Raw genomic sequence first — 8,144 nt, 5'->3', positions numbered from 1 at the left:
GGACTTAGAAGACCGCTCCTCAGACTGGCCAGTCCTAGGTGAGGTATGCCCCTGCTTGCCACACGGGGTAGAGGCCTTGGAGTTGAGCCACATTGCCAATCTACTGTGCTGATCCTTGACAGTGAGTTTGGTGAATCCAAGGCAAATTTCGCAGTACGCTTCCTTGTGGTCTGGATGTCCCTAGTGCCCTTGAGGAGAGATGAAAACGCCAAAATGGTCCCTGCTTGTCAGTCAAAGGAACGAAAGAGCACAAGGTCTCCATTTGTCACAAATGTGAACTTTTTACCGAAAAAGACAGAATAGGTAGAAAAGCTCCGAGCAAACCATGAGGACTCCCCACTTGAACGAGCTGTAAAAATCTAAAGATGGCTGCCAGAGGAGGAGCTTAGGGAGAGGGCAGTCATTGGCTGGGGGCAGTATGACCCAGAGCTCGGTGTTTGGTTTATAGGAGAAAGACAGTTTGTAAGTGAAAGCGAAACCGTTTTTTCTTTTACCGAGGATTGCCAGTCTGACAATGGGGAATATTCATGAGCATGTGAATCCATGCCAGACCCCATGCTGGAGTAACAACGTTCATGTATGCAAACTGTACAATGAAACAGGTGAACTCATGTACATGTTCCACATGCATAAAAGGTGATCCAGTGAGGGGATGTCCCAAATATTCAAGTCCACTTCGTTCCTTCTACCCATGGGAATGCACTCCATGCCCCAATAGTTTTGTCTCATTGGTACGCTTACTTTAATTAGTTGAAGTCGACGCCCAATGGTTGTAGAGTTGAGATTACGGGCAATGAAGAGCATTGCTGTATTGGATAGCCTGTGCGAAGTCTCCTGTAATGCCAGGTGGCGGCTTCCTGGCATACGACTGCAGAGTCTGCCCAACAAATGGAAGAGCTGGACAGGGCTCCTCCCCAACCACTGATGGAATGGCAGCAATGGGACAAAGTCATGTTTATGGTTAGTAGGTGGGATTCGGGAAGCAATGGGGCCTGGCTGCCACCAACGGTGAGGTGACCCGAGGACCCACCCACTCTCTCATCCATCTCCAACCTATGGTGTTAATCCCATAACCACAGCTCTAGTTTGCGGTACCTTGCTGCCAAAATCTTTATGTTCAGACCACATCTGGAACCGGACATCCAGAGCTCGACAATTATGGTGGGTAATGTGGAATCCAAGGGAGCTGGGTGCCAGCCCAATTCTGGGCCCATTACACCACATGCAAAGAATCTGAAGGCTACCCTCATCACATTACATACAAGGGGCGGGGGGTTGTCAGACTGCCAACACAGAAGAGACTAGCCCTTTAAGAATGGTCTCAGAGGCACAAAATCTGAATGTCCTTTAAGGCAGGACCTGAGGTATCCTAGGAGTAGGGCCATATTGTGTTGCATCACTTGGAAACAGAGAAACTGTGTTCAGAGCTACTGAGGCGAATGAGAAGAAAGGTGCGGCAGACAAGTCTGGCAGCTCTGCCCCCAGGACACAGCACCTGCACGCATGTGTGTACCCGACAGATTCTATATGGCGGACAGACCTCTTATATGTTCAGTATAGGTTTCCAAAGAGGCCCACAGTTAACAATGAAGCATGCCTCAAGCAACAGATAAAAAGATCTGACCAATTCCTGTAGTACAATCATTATTGGCCACAAATGCAACCCTCTGAACATGACCCGGCCCAGACAGCACCTTTAAAAAGCTGGGAAGTTGGTGATGTGGATGTTTGGAGGCAGAGCAGGAGAGAGAGTTTACGATGAGCTGGCAACCAAAGTATACTGAGAAAACCCAGCTAGAGAGCAGAAGAGTTAAGGAGGGGTTTGGGGTGAGGGAAGGAGTAGAGGTAGAAGGAAGTAGTGAAAAGAGAAGCACGGGAGAGGACATCAAAGGTAAAGAGGAGACAGTGGTAGAGAAACACCTTGGGTAAAAGTAGAGGAGAAATGCAGTAGACTGTTGCAACAAGGTATGGGTGGAAAACTGGTAGTGTTTGGAGAAGGGGTTAAGCCAAAGACCTGAGACTTAGAAGAGAAGTTGGTGAATCCCATAGGCAGAAGTGGTACACCAAAAAGTGTAGGAACAAGCATGTGGCGAGGTATCGAAGAGGCACAGGAGATGCAGAGGAACTAGAGAGAAGAGAGTCTAAAGCAAAGCCCATCGGACATTTGTCAAGGACGAGAGAGTGCATGGTTTGGTGTGGAATAGTAGCAGAAAGCTTAAGGAGGTGGGTTAGTGGCTCAAAACCGCAGCAAATACAATAGCCAATAAGGGCCTTAGATGCTGGAAACTGGGTCCCGTTGATCGACTTATGTGGCAGTGCCGGACATTTGCCCGTTGGTCCTGGCTGGAGGAAGAGAAGCAGTTCCCTGCTTAGTACTCAACTGACAGCTGCATCACCCTGGAGTTTGAGTCCTACCAGAGGCTAGAGCAGAAAAGAGTGCTGTGGGAAGCACAGTGTGCTACCCCCACAAATTGAATCCAAAACGGTGTTTATTCTTTTCGTTATCTAGGAGATATCCTTAACGGCATTTGTTTATATGTACCTTTTCATTGGCCATTTTCTTTGCAAGACTCCAAATATAGTTCAGCCGTATTCTTTTGCCTCATGCCTTTTTGTGGATATCACTTGACTGTGACAAATGGTGTCAGACTGCAAAGGCTAGACAGGAAGCATGCCTATGAAACACCTAAATCTTCAAGGCATGCCATGGTACCCCCACCAGATCTGCAACAGTCTACCTGGTTTGATTTTTTTCAGTAAAGACAATATAGATATACTGGCAGAGCCTTGCCGTTATTTGGCTTGAAAATATGGCTCCCTGAAGTGACATAGGTGAATAGCATCAAAATCAAGTTTAGCCGTCAGGTACAACATAAATGTGTAATCTGCGGTCAAAAAGGCCGGTTATGGGGGTATAGTGAAAGTTCCATTTAAAATGTGGGGAGTTCTACAGGAAGGGGCACCATTGGGCAAAGACTGAGGTTACATTGATGTGCAGTGAGACGTAGTCACATATCTTTGCCCCAGTGAGAGGTTGTGTTCATTCACAGTTGAATCACAGCCGGACCATTCCCAGATATCCTTAAGTGCTAGGTACAAGGGCCGCCTGGAGTGTGTCCCTCTAGATCAGGGTTCTCCAACTCCAGGGCCGGTTCCATGTGCGATTTTCAGGATACCCCTCATTAATATTCATGAGATACATTTTCATACGATTCTAAAATGTATGTCATTTTTTTCTCATGAATATTAATGAACCTGTCGGATTTCTGGCCCTCGAGGCCTGGAGTTGGACAACCCTGCTCTAGATTCTCCTCAGCATCAAACACCCAACTCACTTTCCTGTAGCCCAGATAATTTGCTGCTGGCCAGCATCAATACACTTTCTTTAGATCTGCCTTTTGACAGGCCATCATAGGAACAGGAAAAATAAAATCGCAAGACATTACCATATTTTGTAAGGGGGTGAGGAGTGAAGGCCTTCTCCTTCCTCCTGATAATGAACCATGATTCAGTGACCAGCCCCGATTCCATTTAATAGTGCCTCAATTCTGGAGGCGGTACTTCATAGAACATTACCACCTATCCGCCGAGCACCAAGGTTACTAAAACCAAAGACCATGCCCTGAGAACGATCTTCTGACTGAGTATTTATCAAGATAAACAAATATTGCAAATCTTCCATTTGCCAAAGGGCATCCCACTGAAATGTAGGTAGGGTCCTCCTACACCACTCCCCATCATTAAATTTCCTTTTCCCAGGTGGGCATGGACATCATGGGATCACTGTCATTCAAAGCACAGGAATCCAAATATTCTCATTATTGTCAAAATATTCTCGCTATTGTCAACTATGCCACATCTTACGTGCAGGCTTCTGCCTTAAGAAAAATACCAGTCCCTTAATCTTGAAGCATTAGAGTCCCAATTTCATCAGTGAGGGATTCCTGTAGGCAATACTTACAGATCAAGGGTCTACTTTCATGTCTAAGATTATGACGGATTTGAAGAACCCCCTACAAAGATACCCTGTGCACCCCAATATATGGATGGTTTAGTGAAGATTTTTAATCAGAATTTTAACTTCTGCCGGATGATGGTAGATGATGCAAGAACCTGGTTTGAGATAATTCCATGGGCATTGTTTGCCGTTTGTAAGACTCCACAAGCATCACCTGGATTTTCACCTTTTGAGCTAATATATGGAAGAGAACCCTAGAACCCAGTGAACATGCTAAGAAAAGGCTAGGAGACACTTGTCTCACTCCCAAGATTATGTATGGTGTCCTTTGCCTGGGAAGGCAGGACAAGGCGATAGAGATGAACTTGAAATATTTCTAATTTACTGGGCAGGTTACCTCCGTTCACAAATGATCTCCGACTCTTGCTTGTAGTGTAAAATGCAACATTTTACATTCTGGTAGAAGGATTACACAAAAAAGAAATACCTACAAAAAGCCTAAAACTCACAAAGGTTACTGAACTGTGGGACTGGGTAGAGCCTACAATGATTTCTTATGGGAATTTAGGACACGCACCCTTAGGGAGCGGGAGGCGGCGATGAAGCCAGATATGTATGGCTTTCAGGCATTAAAAATAGTTACATAAAACAGAAATGTTAATGGACCTGGAGTTCTTTTCCTGTAATCGCCTGGATGTAGTTTTTCTGATGCCCATAAACCCCCTTCAACACTTATGAAACCGGCTCATTGGACAGGAGCACAAGAATTGAGAGTCAAGTTGTGCTTCTAAATTTCTAACTCTAGCAAAGCCAAACAGAAAAACAAGCAAAGTTTTAATAAAAACACATTTTGTTTTTATTATGTGAAAAATACAAACGTGTTGTTAAACAGTACACTGGAAAAATCCAACAATAAAACAATTGACAGGCAAGGTAGAGATTTTGACAATGTCAGCTAGAGGCACCAGATCATCTTCCTGGATAAATCATGGGAAGGGGAACTGTGGAAGACAGAAGAAAACAAATAATTAATGCCAAAAGAATACAGGAAAGCTACAGATAAATGTAAAACAATATTGGCAGAAAATATTAGTGAAAATAAACTGTTAGCTACCAGGAAAAGCATTCCTATGCAAACGTGAAAGCTGAACCCTGGCCTATCAGTATGTGGGATATTTGAATGTATTTTCTGAAATGGTGGAGGGAGAACTTAACCAGATTGTGCCCTCTTGCTGTCCTGTACTTTGGCCTAGTAGGTCCAGACTACCAAGAGAAAGTGAAATAGATATCATATTTCATTGCAATTCCCCTCATCCAGTTAGCCCCATATGCCCCAAGTGTGGCTAAAAGCAGTCAAACAGTGGCACATGAGTGGCTACCAAACTAATCAAGCCTATATTTAACTAATTGGTTTAAGTTTGCTACAGAAGGCACTAACACATGATTACAATGTCAACAACCTCCTCAGATTGTCTATTCAAGTCATATCAAAATCAGAAGTACGATCACAGACATGCATTCATCAATCCCGATTCCTTTAGGACATTGGGATTTGCTTGCTGCTTTAACCCCACCAATCCATTCAATCAACTGTGAGAAAAAAGGCAAAGCGTGGGGGTTTGTCGAGGAGGGTGACTGACAGGATTTCCAGCTAACAGGGGAAAGCGCACAGATTTTCAAAATTCCAGCCGATCAGGTAAATGAATTCTGCCTGAAAGTCAGGTCTGCCTAAATAGCCACACTTTCAGAACGTTTTAAAAAGTGTAGTTAGTCGGTTTTACCAAGATGGGCTGGTGTGGAGATGGATCTCTGAACTCTGACATGGTGGGCAGAGGTTCAGAATGCCAGCATAGTTTCTTGGAACAGGGTAACCTTCTGGACAAGCCAGACCAATCAAGTTAGCATTCGCGACTGTCAAGACTAGGCCTCAGGAGGGGTGAGAGTGATCGAAAGTCCACAAAGAGTCCTGGCACCCTTACCTCAAGGTACCCAGCTTGCCAGCAGCAATAATTAGCTTGTGCCAGCCCTTTCTCCCCTGCTCCCTTACCCTCCGTCCGCTCGCTCTGAGCATAGTTCCCCAAATCCACATAAAAATACAAAAAAAAAAATAAAATCCACTTTACTAGGAGCATAGAAACCACACTTAAAATAGCGCTTAACACTAGATCTTCGATTAGCCACGCCTGCAACCTGCACGACCTAATAATGGACAATAGATTGGACATACTTTGCATCACCGAAACCTGGATTCGGGATACCAGCGGACCTTCCCTCAATTTAGCCGTTCCCACAGGTTTCTTCTTTTTTTGCACCAACCGCAGCTCTGGCTGCGGGGGCAGAGTAGCTATTATAGCAAAAACAGAGTTAGGACTCTTCCCAACTCATATTTCCTACTCTGGATGTGAAACCCTCCATGTAAAAATGACTCCAACCAACAACAAATCATATAAATGTTGTTCTAATTTATAGGCCTCCCAACCCTATGCCTGATTTTAACAATGAAATTACCAACATCCTAATCGGTCTAGTCCCAGTTTGGGGTGATCTGAACTGGTGGATAAAGAAGCAATTGAATTAGAGTCCTCCCTTATCAGTATAGGTCTAGAAGTACAAAATAATGAACCTAAAAACAACAAATAATAACATCCTTGACTTGATGGTGACAAGGAGCCTTCTAGCCAACAATATTTCAACTAGCCCATGAATTTAGTCAGATCACTTTGTGGTTACCTCCAATATCAAGAGCTCCCATCCTTTACTGAATCCCCCTAACCGGGAAAAAACAGTTACTGGGTGCAATTATTAAAAAACTAAAATAATAAATCACACACCAAGATTTACAGTCCTGCATAAGCAACATGTCCAATCTAACACCGGATGACTAGGCTGATAGCATGATCTTAGGAACTACTTATCAAAATGTTTGATCTATGAAAACAAAATAGGTCAGGGACAATCCAACCCACCATTCCTGGTTCACTCCAGAACTAAAACTCCTTAGGAAACATAAGCGAGTCCTAGAAACCCGTTGGCTCAAACATCAATCTAAAGAAACCAGGTCGGCCTGGAAGGAAGTCGACAAATCATACAAATCTTCAGGAAACTAAGAAAACCTTTTTCAATACCCAAATCGAGCCCTCTTCTACCCACACTGAAAAGATCTTTGAAATTCTGAAATCTTTAAAAAAAACCTAAGACTTCTCAGATCTCCTTCACTCCTACCTATTTAGACTGCTCTACTATACAGGCCGCCCTTGAAGCAAACATTGTAAATGTGAAATATGATCAGATTGCCAAGGGTCGGGACTCAAGATTTCCCTTTGTCACAAACCTCCATCCAAGACATGCTCAACATGCTGTCCTCTATGCGCCCTACTGCTTGTTCTTATAATTTGCTACCTCCAAAACTTATTTTGAAACATAAGGACCTGTTTGCTCCCTTTTTGACCAACCTAGTTAAGGCTTCCTTCAGGGATAATCATGTTCCCGACGACATCAAAAAAGTCACAATTACATCCATTCTGAAAAAAAAGCTAAATATCGATCACAGAGAACCCAGCAACTTGAGGCCTATTACAAACTGTCAATTTCTATTAAAAATACTTGACAAATTTGGAACCTCTCAGTTACAATCTTTTGTGGAGTCTAATTGTAGTCTACACCTGACAATCAGGTTTTCGATCTACCTTCAGTACTGAGACTGCTCTTGTTGATCTCCATACCCGAATGCTGGAGATTATGGACAGAGGAAAAGGCGAGATGTTGATCTTATTAGATCTCTCCCCAGCTTTCGATCTCATTGATCATGGTCACCTTCTTTGCTGCCTACAGGACCCAGGCCTTTGTTCTAAGGAATCCGCGAACTGGCTCCAGGCCTTCCTCACTGGTCGAGAATCTATAATACAGTGGGGGTCTGCTTTTTATTCCTCCGAGCCGATTTGTTGCGGAGTACCACAAGGTGCATCTATTTCACCTGTACTTCAATTTGTACATCAAATCCCTCTGCTCACTTCTAGACAAGTTGGGTGTCACTTTTACAAATTACATTGATGACACACAGATCATTCTTGAACTCACTGGGATTTACTCCAATGACTCCAGCATTTTGTCCAACATCTATGATCACATTGATAATTGAATGTCCGAAAACTGGCTGTGCCTGAATGGCAGTAAAACAGTGTTAATG

At 43.8% G+C, this 8,144-nt stretch overlaps 1 protein-coding gene across 1 annotated transcript in view; it reads right to left on the bottom strand.

The window, feature by feature from the left end:
- Positions 1–4,790: 4,790 nt before the first annotated feature.
- DAD1 (defender against cell death 1) overlaps positions 4,791–8,144 on the bottom strand; it is a 52,982-nt gene continuing 49,628 nt past the window's right edge. The window contains exon 3 of the mRNA XM_069633883.1: positions 4,791–4,959. The gene's annotated coding sequence lies outside the window, so the exon portion shown is untranslated. The remainder of the gene's footprint in view (positions 4,960–8,144) is intronic.

The sequence above is a fragment of the Ambystoma mexicanum genome, chromosome 13 (genome assembly GCF_040938575.1).
Source record: "Ambystoma mexicanum isolate Mex_15411 chromosome 13, UKY_AmexF1_1, whole genome shotgun sequence".
Taxonomy (NCBI): Eukaryota; Metazoa; Chordata; class Amphibia; order Caudata; family Ambystomatidae; genus Ambystoma; species Ambystoma mexicanum.
This window is presented reverse-complemented; position numbering and strand designations above follow the sequence as displayed.